The sequence below is a fragment of the Montipora capricornis genome, chromosome 1 (genome assembly GCF_036669925.1).
Source record: "Montipora capricornis isolate CH-2021 chromosome 1, ASM3666992v2, whole genome shotgun sequence".
Classification (NCBI taxonomy): Eukaryota; Metazoa; Cnidaria; class Anthozoa; order Scleractinia; family Acroporidae; genus Montipora; species Montipora capricornis.
The window spans coordinates 15,147,806-15,160,305 of NC_090883.1; positions in this window are offsets into that span (position 1 = coordinate 15,147,806).

Here is a 12,500-nt window from a genome sequence, read left to right on the forward strand (position 1 = left end):
CGTTGTTGTAAGCTTATTTATAAGCTTTGATAAGAAATACGAATGTCATGTGTGATGGTCGATTTCTGAACGGGAAGTTTTAAATTTCCATATCTCTGGTTCCATAAAACGTACGAAAGTGCTTGAAATGGGAAAATGTTCTGTTTGTTTTACCTCTTAACCGAATGAAATTTATCTGCAAGCAAATTGTATGTATGTTACTGTATGTCAATAAAGACAAGCGACGCGCCATGTGAGATAACCGATTCTAGTCTGACAATATTGCAACAAGAAGTTCTGAATTTTCATATCTCTGGCTCTTTAAGGCGTAGGAAAGCGCTTGAAACGGGAAAATGTTCGGTTGCTTAAGCTCTTACTTGAAATGAAATTCATATTGACGCGCCTGACAAGACGAGTTTTTACGAGCAGATTGCGTCCCTCTCATTTTTACAAAGACACGCGACGTTGATAGGTGAGACAATCGATTCTTCTGACGATTTCGCGACAACAAGTTTTGAATTTTTATTAGGCGGACGAAAGCCCTTGAAACGGGAAAATGTTCCGTTGTTTAAGCTCTTATTTGAAATGCAATTCATTTTTACGCGCCAGACATGACGAGTTTTTGCAAGCAAATTGTATGTATATTATGATAACCGATTGTTTTCACGATTTCACGACGGGAAGTTTTCAATTTCTATAAGGCGTGCGAAAGCACTTAAAAAGGAAAATGTTCCGTTATTTAAGCTCTTATTCAAAATTCATTTCACACGGCAGACATGACAAGTTTTGGCGAGTGGATTGCATCTCTCTCATTTTTACAAAGACATGCGACTGCTTCACAGTTATTGTAAACAATATCTAATTTATTACATTTACATCTTGCAATAACAAAACAAGCAACTTTAATTAAAAACCTAAAACATTGGAAAAAAATTTTCATCTCTAGCAGATCAACAGAAAGGGCTTATTTAAAATACATTTCTCACTACTTAATGGCTACGCTCGCCCAGGTTCCTATTTCGCAAAAAAGTGTCAACAGCCTTTCGGCAGTCATGCCATAAGCATTCCCGTTGGGCGGACGGTGTTGGATAATGTTTAAAAACAAGTTCTTGAATGGTTTGAACTTTCTCGATGTCTAGGGCAGGCTTACCAATACCACGTACGTTTCGTCCAGCGAGTTCATGGGGCTCGAATAATTTTTGGACCAGTAAGAAAGCAAAGTTCTTTGCTGAAGACGCCTTCTGTCTCAAACAGAAAATTTCCTCATCTGACGGGACTTCTGCCAGAGTGTTCAGCTGTGTGGTGATTGCAGGAGGCTGAGGTGAATATTCCGGTGTACTGAGGACTGACTCCGTGAAGGGCCCAGCAGGCTTTGTAGTAGGACAGGCATCAACGAATTCTTGTGGTTCACTGAGCAATGCTATTAGGGCGTCCATTTTGTCCATAATAGCTTCTTGGTTTTTCAGGCCCTGTCTGTTCTGCTGTACGATGGTTTCCAAGTGGCCTAACACCTCTGGCTGGTTCGTAAGGCCATAGCTTCGTAGCAAGGAAGGCACTTGTCTGGAGGCCACCAATGGACTGACAAATAAACTGTGTGAAACCGCCGGTGATCGGTAGGGTAATGGTCTCGGTTCAATTGGCGGTAGTGGCGTGGATGGAGTCGATGGTGCAGCCGGAGTCGCTGGTGGCTTATAAGCTTGTGATGCAGTATGACTCGAAGTCGATGTGGGTTGAGACAGAGTTGATGGCTCAATCTGATTTGGAGTCGACGGGGCAGACTGAGGCGGTTGTGTGGCAGGCGTTGATAAAGTTGCTGGTGTATACAGCGAAATAACAGTAGCCTAAGACGTAGAAAAAGAAAAACTGTGAGGAGTATGTTATCAAACGAGGACGTAACAAACTTTATTATATCTCTTAGATAGTACGCACGCTGTGATTGGTCAATTTAGCGGTCCGTACTCTTCTGTACGGCCTGCTAAAATTTAAATTTGGTTCTGTGGCAAAACTGTTTTGTAATTTATCGCCAATTGTTCTTAACTTTCATAGGAAGTAAAGGTTTAAAACTTCGTTGCATTCTAAATTGTGCATTAAAGCATGCTAATCAAAACATGATGGTAGCTTTCAGACAAATTTCTGCCTCTCTAAGAAGTTTAAAGTTCGTTTTACTACAAAGTCTCAATGTATTTAATAGCAATGGCTTCAGCAAGATTGGTATATACCATAAATATAAAGGTAAATACTAATGAACATTTTTTCAAGTTCACTTTTGGAGCAAAACGAAGTTTTTAGCTAAACGACTTATAACTTGTAGCGGAATGACTTCTGTCACCTTATAGTGCTTGGCACTAATTAACAGTTATTGCTACGAAAGTGCAACAACACGTCTAATCTACGCGCATAATCAAACAAGTGTATGTAGACTCAGTGGCTCTTTAATCACGCAGATGTTTAATAAAAAGGTTTAATGGCATTTGATACTCTACAGGTTAAAGGCGTGGAAGGTTATTACATGCAGGTTTTACAAAACGACCTCCAGCTGGGCCGGGTTGTTTGAAAGCCGGTTAACGCTAACCCAAGATTAAAAGTTAACCGGGGTAACAATTTTCCTTGTATAAAAATTTTGTCTACCGCTCATGTTTTGTGTAGTTTGAGATTAGTCATAGAGAAAACTGAAGGGCAAAAAAACCAGAACACCTTGCTAAAAGGCAACAAAGATGAAATCAAAATTCTCCCTAATCCTGGGTTATCTTCATTGGGCTTTGAACAACCCGGCCCTGGGGTGAAACGGACTTAAAGCAAAACGACCTGTTTCTATTTTAAAATGTCTTAAGATACATACCATCTCTGGTTCCTTTTTCTTTTTAGTGGGTTTCTTTGCTTCTGCACTCTTTTCTTTCCCTTTCTCGGGTTGCCTTCTCACTAACCGCAATTGTGGCGGTTGTGACTCAATGCAGAGCAGTGATGATGCAACCAATGCAATGTCCTAATCGGGATGAAGAATGGACTGAGGGCTGAAACAAAGCACAAAATGTTCCAGGTAGGTGGAAAGCGATCCCACCCAATCATATAATGCCATTATTTTGCAATCCGGAGGAAAAGCCCTTTTGATAACCCCAAGGATTGGGTGGCACCCTGAAATGGTCACGTGTGGCTCTCGTGGATCTGGTTCGTTTTGAACACGGTTCTGTGTTGACTTTCTAAGGACTTCGTCTCCTTTTCTAATTCCTTCTTCTTATCTTCTTTTCGTGATGCTTTGTAGTCTTCTTTGAGCTGGTCCATAAGTTCTTTCCGTTCTTTTGATGTTCCATCAAGCACTGCTATGCTTTGATGTCATCATTATGTGCAGAGGCTGCCTCAAAGTACCTGCAACGGGATGGTCGTTGTCCTCCCCAGAGCTAACTTGGCATTCAGGTTCTTGCGAGGTTATATCCTTTGTTGGTTCTTTCACATTTTCCTCAAATGGAGACCTTTCTAGCTGCGCATCATCAGAGTCCGAGTCATCTGTCTCTACTAAGAAGAAATAACCGTGGAGTGTGCAAACTATACCTTTTCTTATAACTTTCAGGTGAAAAGTCGTCACAGAAGTAAATTTCCTCACACTTAAAATCAGCCATCCTGAATTCCATGTCTTCCATGCTTTCGACAAGACTTTAGCCATTTGGAAAAAATTACTTTTTGATCTCTGCAAGACATTCTTTCAGTTTTGCATGTCTTGGAAGGTCTAAAGTCCGCAAACCACCCCATTGTTCAGACTTCTTCGGTTTGTAGCCAAAACCTTTAACAAAGTGCTTCCAACGAACTTCAAATCTTAAACTGGGTTTCTTTGTTCCTGTAGGTGGCTTAGCCTTTGGTTTGACCGTTTTCTTCACAGTTGCTTGGTACAATCTTCGACTTTTCGATGTCTCGAGAATTTCCTCTTCAGGTCCGCTCTTTTGTCTTCCTTGGAAACATTTTCCTCTCCTTTGCAAAATGCTGTCAGTTTTACTCGATCTCCTACAGTTTTAATTCCAATCACATCAAAAACCAAAATTTGATTTGATTTGCGTTAATTTGTTAATTTCAATTTACAGTGTCCCCGATTAGTGCTCTATGGCGCTAGAAAATTAGACACTTGATATGACAGTCTTGTCAACCTGTTAACATATAAAGATAAGAGTGTATCAGTATCAACTTAATAAAAAAGTGATAATGAGGGATGGGAAATGAAGGAGATTTAACTGTTACATCATTCAGATCACACATTTGATTTGATTTAGAGTTTGTTTGATTTACAGTCTCCCCAATTAGTTGAACACCTATTCATGTTGCTAGAACGTTTTGAGACTTAAATAAAGCTATTACTATTATTATTACAGGTGTGATTCGAAAAGAAAATAAAATCACACAAAATCTTTTCATGCATCTTTGGGGACTAGCAGGGTAGTCATGCGATTACTTAATGGAAAACAGAGTTTTCCTCTATGTGAAACCAATTTGTGCTGACTCTTACTGTTGAAAATGAAACATAACAAATGGAATTGAAAGAAAAGAAATTTGTTGAACTGAACTGGACTGATAGCACCTTAAACAAATACTGGCTAAGCAGGGTGGAAAAGGGAGGCAGGAGTTATTTGCAAATAAAGTGAAGAGAGTTGAAGTTAATACAAAAGTAATAAGTTTAAAATCTAGATAAAACCTTCAAACTTCCTTTGCATTTGAACAAAAGTGCCCTTTCAGGGCAGATACAAAAGGATTGATGGATTTTGAATCAGAACAGGCAGGTTTCATGAAGCTAACCCCTGGACACATGGATATTTGGTCATGAAGGTACAACAACCTGTGTTTTTATGTGAAAGATCAATATCTTGAATTCACCTTTTAAGTCAAAACTTTTTCAGCAACTGCAGTGCTGACATTGAGTGAATGCTCTATGTAGTCTGCCACCTGAAACAGTTCAATAACTAAATCCATCAATTTCACTACAGTGAAAACACACACAAAAAAAGAGTGTTTGTACGTATGTGTTTGTTTGTTGGCAAAAGGGATTATTCATGGAGTAAATGCTCCTTTTAAGAACTTAGGTTTTTAATAAAAGAACAGGGAAAATATTTAAGAAAACACAATACATTAGTTTTCTTTCTAAGAAAACACTCTTACCCTGCATGTTAAAGCAGAACGAAAAGCATACAAGCAAACAAACAACAATTCAGCAGACTCATTTAATAATTATTTGGTAATTGGGTCTTGCAGGTGGAAGAGGCAACCTGGGGATGGGGATTGTTGTCGTGCTTTGGCAAGTTGGGTATCACTTGCAGGAGAGTCAACCTTTCCTCACATAAAATAACATGTGCATATTTTCAAGAAGTTAAATGTAAATTAGATATTCCTACTAAAAAATAACTCAAAGATATTAAAAGGAATAGTAATAAAAGAACTCTATTCAGAGTGACAAGAATATTTCATTATTGTTTACTATGTAATACTGATCTTGCCTGTCACTTTTGTTTTCTAAAACCCATTATTGAAGCAAAAAATGAATCAAAGATGGCAAGTTTCACCAATCTCAGTGAAATTACACAAAACAGAAATAGAAAAGAGGAGTTTATGTCTAAGAAACATTATAATTAATGTAAGGCTCAACTTGGTCTCGGTCACGAAATTCACATATAAACGCTCCCTGAAGTTGTCTCGGGTGGGAGGTTTGTCTCGGCACCTGAGATCATGTCAACAGGCCTTGCAAAAGAGCCTTAATTATCATGCCAATTGGTGAGATTTAATTACGTGTATATTTTCTCGTTTGCGCTTGATGGAATTGCGAGGTATGAAAGTTAACCTAGGGCAAGAGAGCAGGATAAAGATGTGCATTATCTACCTATTCCAAAGACAATCCGTCTTACTGCATGCAAGGGACAGTAGTTTTTTCAGTGATTACTGTTGTGTGTTACCCTCTGTAAATAAAGTTGATTATTATTATTATTATTATTACTGCTCTTTGGATCATATACGGTCAGCCGATATTAATGACCTTTGTTATCAAGCTTAATGCTAATGTCGTATAACCTAGGTTCTGATCCGTGACTGAGGATCTAAAGCTTAACTGAAATGAGCTCTTGCCTTGCAGCGAGGCTTCTCCTCAAAGTTCCAGTTTTCCTCCCTGGTGAAGATTACAGCGTCCAATCACAGATCCCAAGGAATCAGTTTTAATAGTCGTAAGACTCTGTTAGGGTATGGCTTACAGTAAAGAAAGCCAGAAGTTGCCTACCTCTCTAAACGACTTGATCTCTGAACACGTGGTCTCAAAGACTTCGGCCATGTTAATTTTGAGCCTGCGGTATAGACCCTGAACGCGACCCATGAACGCCTGAAAAAAAGAGATGCTGGGTTTTCCCAAGAAAATTGGGTTTCAAAACAAACTGGATTTCTTTAAAAAAAAACCGGGGTTTTCAAAGGGAAAAAAAAGAATATTTAAATACTTGAGACTGAAAGTATATCGCCAAATTACACCAAATAAACAGATGGGGGTTTGCGTGTCCCTTATAGGCCATGGTAGAATTGTGAAAGTCAATAGAGATTCCTATCAATATGTGTTATCATTTATGGATGTGTTCAGTCGGTTTGTGTAGTTGAGAGCCTTTCAGGAGTAGTAAGGATGTTGCTAATGTGCTCAAATCTTCATGGAACATGGAGCTCCGGCCATGATTCACATCGATCAGGGTACAGAATTTAAAGGTTCTGTAAAGAGGCTCACTAAAGAGATGAAAAAAAAACCACCCTCAATCACAAGGCAAAGTGGAAAGAAGTCATCCACCCCTTCGTGCTAAAATGGAGTTTGACTTAGTAAAGATGCCACAAAGGGGCGTTAACTGGTTGAATCATCTGCCCACGTACCAGTCTATTCTAAACGAGGATCCAAAGGAGGTTTTGCAGTACAAAACACCTTTCGAAATATATTACACTCGAAAACCTATTTCTCATAGATCAGCGTCAATGATTACAGAGCTAGTGGTAAACTCCGGCAAATGCTATCCAACTGAGGCTGACAGGATATGGGGCGATAAAAGTGCTCGCGCTGCAACTGAACGATGCAATAAAAGAATGATTAAATCACACAGTAAGTCTAATCCTCCTTCCAAATACAGCATTGGAGAAAAAGTATACGTTCGCCTTCAGAGGAAAGGAGGGATAAAAACCATACAAATGAGACAGCACGTTGTGGAAGCTGTGATAAAAAAAAGACATCTCAAAGAACACTCTTACAAGGTGAGTTTTGCTTCGCCACTGACAGGAAGAAAGGAGACAAAATGGTTAATGGTGGACGACATAACAAGTTTAAAGATGAAATGGTATATGAAATGAATCATATATGAACTGCGGATATGAAATTAAGTGAAGCTATGATCTTCGCAGTTATGAACGCAATTTTTACAATTGCGTAGAGAAGCCTGAAAAATTCGGGACTTCGACGGGGTTTGAACCCGTGACCTCGGCATTCCAGTGCAACGCTCTAACCAACTGAGCTATGAAGCCACTGACGTTGGGAGCTGGTCATTTGTGGGTTCTAATGGTCCCGTGAGGAATGAATCAATGATAACAAGTTTAATACTGGAAGAAAAAAAAAGGAAACAGATGGCTGCAAACTTAACAAAACAACAGAAAAAGCAACATCACAACAAATATCTGGTCTCAATGGAAAGGGTGGACTTCGCTAACGTAATTTAAGACCAGGGTTATAATAATGTGTTTGATCCACCAGGGGATGGCAGCTGCCAGTTTGCTGCATTAGCTAGACAGTTAAGTGGCCTTGGCATCTCCAGGTCACCAGACACAATGAGAGAAGAAATAATCAGATATATGCAAGAAAACAATCTGGACAATGACGGTTTTCCTTTGCTACAATTCATTCCAGAGTTTGATTCATGGGAATTGTACCTACAGAATATGGCAAAGATTAATACCATGGCAAACCTGTACAATGTCAACATTCACGTTGTTTCCACTCTTGGTGCTGGGGCGGCACATACATTTCAGCCTGTTTTGAGTAATGCTACGGCGACTATCTATGAAGGCCACTTTGCAGACAATCATGGAGAGCATTATGTAGGTTTGACCCCATGGCCTCCGACTCATCTCATGGAGAGTGAATAACAATTGAAGATAACCAGTGGGCCAGCCGTGAACTCACTAAATGAACAGATATTTGCTAATGAGGCAATGATTGGCGTAGTTAAGTTTGTACACGACAACTGTGTAGATCAGGTGATAGTCAATCTAAGCCCAGACAACTTAGCATCTCATCTGATAGCCAAACAGGAACCTGACCATCCTGACAATTTAAGCGATGAGCAAATAGCTGACACCAACGAACAACTTTTGAACAATGACGTGCTTGAACTGATCATCAAGTTTGTATTGAGTTCATTTCCATTCGCAAGAAGCGCCTTAAGACAAAGTACCATACCCAAGGATCTACATTCCTGAACCGAAGCAACAGTTATTAACGTGAGGAGAATAATAAGATTAAAACTTCAGGGAAGTGGCGCTGTTCTTTGTCATCATCAATTCTCCAAAGTGGCATTTGGCTTGGCTTTAACTAAAACCAACATCACTTGGTTGGTTTGAGATAATTAACATTGCCTGGCACACTTAAGGATCTCGGACTGACACCTGTCTTGATGTAAACTGCCGCAATATTTTGTTTGACCAGATTTGACCCACAGTTTTCTCAGTAACACTGCTATCATTGGAGCTGTATCCGTTGAAACGTTTTGTTGTAGTTACTGTTAAATAATGATGTGTTTCCTATTGAAATTGTTACTTTAACATTTTCTGCTTTATTATTTGCGATCATGCCTTTTAATTATACTTGGACGATTTGAATCCTGATTAAACTTTGGATGACATAGTTAGCTACGTTTTTTTTCGCCACCTTGAAATCTCTATTACATAACTACATTAGGTACTGCCAAAGCTCGTTATAGTACCAACAATTCGGAAGTTGAATATGCAACTTTGTAATTTTACTTAGATAACATTTTGATCATTTATTGGGAGTGTCACTTATTGTACAGAAAATACAATATTATGTTGATGTTTGAGATACATATCCCTGCCTCACGCATACATTGGCAATGATAATCAACATTAAAAAGTTTGAAAAGCAAAAAATAATAAGCGCTGCTGTATTGCCCAGGGTCAAGAGAGAATAACTCTGGGGTGTATTGCCGGGAAATGCAGCAGTCTTGTTTGAATGGGTTGAATGCAGTTAGAAAATGTGTTTATTCAAAAGAGCATCGTAGTCCATATCTTACTTGATAGCCGGGAAAGTGCTCTTGCGCTTACTGGTTTACAACTTTACGGCGCTCTTTCGATTAAATTGAATAGAATATTATAAATGAGTCTTTTGAAAGAGCGCTGCAGTGCTTGTTAATTTTTGACTTTAAGTTGGGTCGGTTATTTGAGGGTGGCACTCTTTCCTTTAAATATAACAGAATATTGCGTTTCTTTGAAAGAGCGCCGCGGCACTTATTTATGACCGACTTTAATTAAGGGTGCCGCTCTTTCGAGTTTTCATAGCATTTGAGGTTTTAATTACATTTGTGGCTTCAACAAGTTTCCTTGTAATTGGCACATTGAGAACTCCACCACTACCTTTAGATGATCACAAATGATATGCTGAGCTACCAGAGAGTGCTCATGGAAGTTCTCTACCTCAATTTCTTTGTTGACAGAAAACCCCCTCTCCACAGATTCCTGACTGTGTGAAAGCACCAGCAAAATTTTCACTATATCAAACAATGCTGCAGAGTTATCACCGGTCATGTGGGTAGAAAAAGAATCATCAACTCTATGAACAATTGGGTTGAAAGATGAAAACATATTAGATACACTGTCCAAAAAGTTTGAATATTCTTGCAAAACACTGTCGCAGTTCTCACCCCTCAATTTGTTTGAATTGACAAGCACAGTTAGGATCCTTTTGAATTTCGCTCTGCAGATGTTTGGGTTAGCAACCATTTTTCTGGGATCTAGAGCCACCATGTTGCGAACAAGGGAGTAAGAAAGTGGGCACTTCAGAGTCAATTTCATAAGGCTGCAATGAGGAAGCTCTTACATACAAGCCTGAAAGCCATGAGCTCTTTGTCACTTATGGAGCATCCTGCTTTTTGGGCTTTTGCACATGCATTGTCTGTGCAGAAGCCAATTTCAATCTTCTTCTAGCTCTTGTGGTTGCTCTTCTCCTGCACATAGACTGCCATGTACAGCAATATTAAATGTCTTTCATTTCTTATAACACGTTCCAAAACGTTGGGGGATATTCCAAAGTTTAGTTTGCTATGTACCTTTTTTATCCGACTTTTAGTAAAAATTCGGCAAAAAAGTCTGATCACTGCAGTTGTTTCTTCCAGAATTTGAACTTTCCACCTAAACGGAGTCTTAAGAGTTTGAAATAATTTGTTTTAAGTGCTGTAAGAGAAGGCATAATTTGTAATTTAGGGGTAATTTTCGACCACATTTCTCGGCTAAATAGGCTAACAGTGACTTCTTTCTGACAGAGGGAACATTTTCCGGCTTAAATAAACGAAAATTCCCTTAATTCAGCCAGTGGTTTCGGAAATTTCAGAAGCCAAGCATTAACATCATTTTATTAAGGAAATATTGAAACCAAGATTGCTTGGGAATGATTCTAGAACGTTTTAGAGGAAATTTTTGCTATAGCTCCAGAAATGTCTCAGTACCCACGAATCATAGTATTAGGGACCTTCAGATCCGACTACGACTTTTGCACATGAGAGGCCTGGGTCTTAGCTGTCGTAGACACGGTTGTTGCCGTCGTCAGCATGCAACGAATATGGTCTGGCAATTGGTCTTACTGTGCCATCCATGAACCTCGAACAATTGGACAACGGCATGATGCTGCGGATGTCAGGCCTGCTAACAGAGCTGAACCGCCATGCATATTCACCAACAGGACAGCCATTGTGCATTTATGGTGATCCTACATATCCTCTCAGGATACATCTTCAGGCACCATACCATAATGCCCAATTAACAGCAGAACAGCAAATTTTCAATTCTTCCATGAGCACTGTCGGAACAGCAGTTGAGTGGGTTTTTGGTGACATTTCGACCTATTTTGCATTACTTAACTTTAAGAGAAATCTTAAAATAGGTCTCAGTCCAGTTGGGAAATTGTACTCTATCAGTGCCCTGTTAAGAAATGCCTTCACTTGTCTGTATGGCAACGACAAATACGTTTTTTAATTTGGATCCACCAACCATTGAGAAGTACTTTCAACATTAACCTTTAGATTTGATAAGGAAATATAACTTGAGTGTGACACAAAGTGTATGTATTCAGGTCATAATGATTAGTTATGGTAATCCTGATTATGTTGTTGTTATTGTATTTAATTGCACAGTTACCCCTGTAGTTTCAATGCAGCCTTCATTAAGATGTATGATATTGATATTGGGTAACAACCCAATACTGTATGAGAATGAAAATAGTATGTGTAATCAAATGGTGACGAGTGAAATTAGGGAATAATTTCACGTGCGTTTTGTCCAAATTGTAATAATTTGGACAAAACGCAAGTGAAATTATTCCCTAATTTCACGAGTTTACATTTGATTACCTATTAATATTTGGGTGACAAATTCGTTAAATTGTTCATTGTATCGAAAAAGTCCAAGGATTCCACGCTTAAAAATGGTTAACTAAGTGTACTGTACGGAAAGTTTTACTTTTCTGAATGTGCAGACAACTTGAAAAAGCTCTTTAAACTGTTCTTGTTTTACTTTACATTTCAAAGTTAAATCAACTGTCTGCCTTCTTCGTTCATGATTGGCCAAAATTCATGAATGAACTCGAAAATGCCGCCAGGGTCAAATGTGATGAATAATCCACTCTACAAAATGCCAGTTAATGTCAGTGTTTGAAAATGTTTTGAGCCTGTAAATATCAGACAGCAAACAGGCCAAGATATAATATACGCAAAAGAGCGTTAAGTCACTCGAATATAGCTGGAAAACAATAGGGACAAAATTATTTAAGCTTATGGCTCGGTGTTAGAAAATGGCATTGAAGACGACGCGTGAGCTTGTCCTTGGTTTATCACCTCATTGCAGGGATTTTGTCGAGGCATTTTCTTCACACCAGTTCTCAAAAACTCTCAACCAGTTAATTGTGCTTTTACGGGTGTTCAAGTTTTCGGCGGTGTCTTTTAATGCCGCAACATCAGAATCTGTAACATCTTCAAACCTGGACGACATTTTGGCTGCGTAGGAACGGTTGCCATGGCAATTTTGTAATTTCACATGTGAAATTATAAATTAACGCGCCAGAATTAAGGAGTAATTTGTCACCCATGATATTATGGAGGAAATACAATAAAATTACTAACCTCTTCTCCTCAGGATAGTTCTGAATGTAATTATTGGAAAACTGTTAATTCTTGGTTTTAAGGTATTTCTGTAAATGTAGTGTTATTATTGGAATTGGTACATTTTCACCAGCTTCTGCATCAGCAGATTATCACACT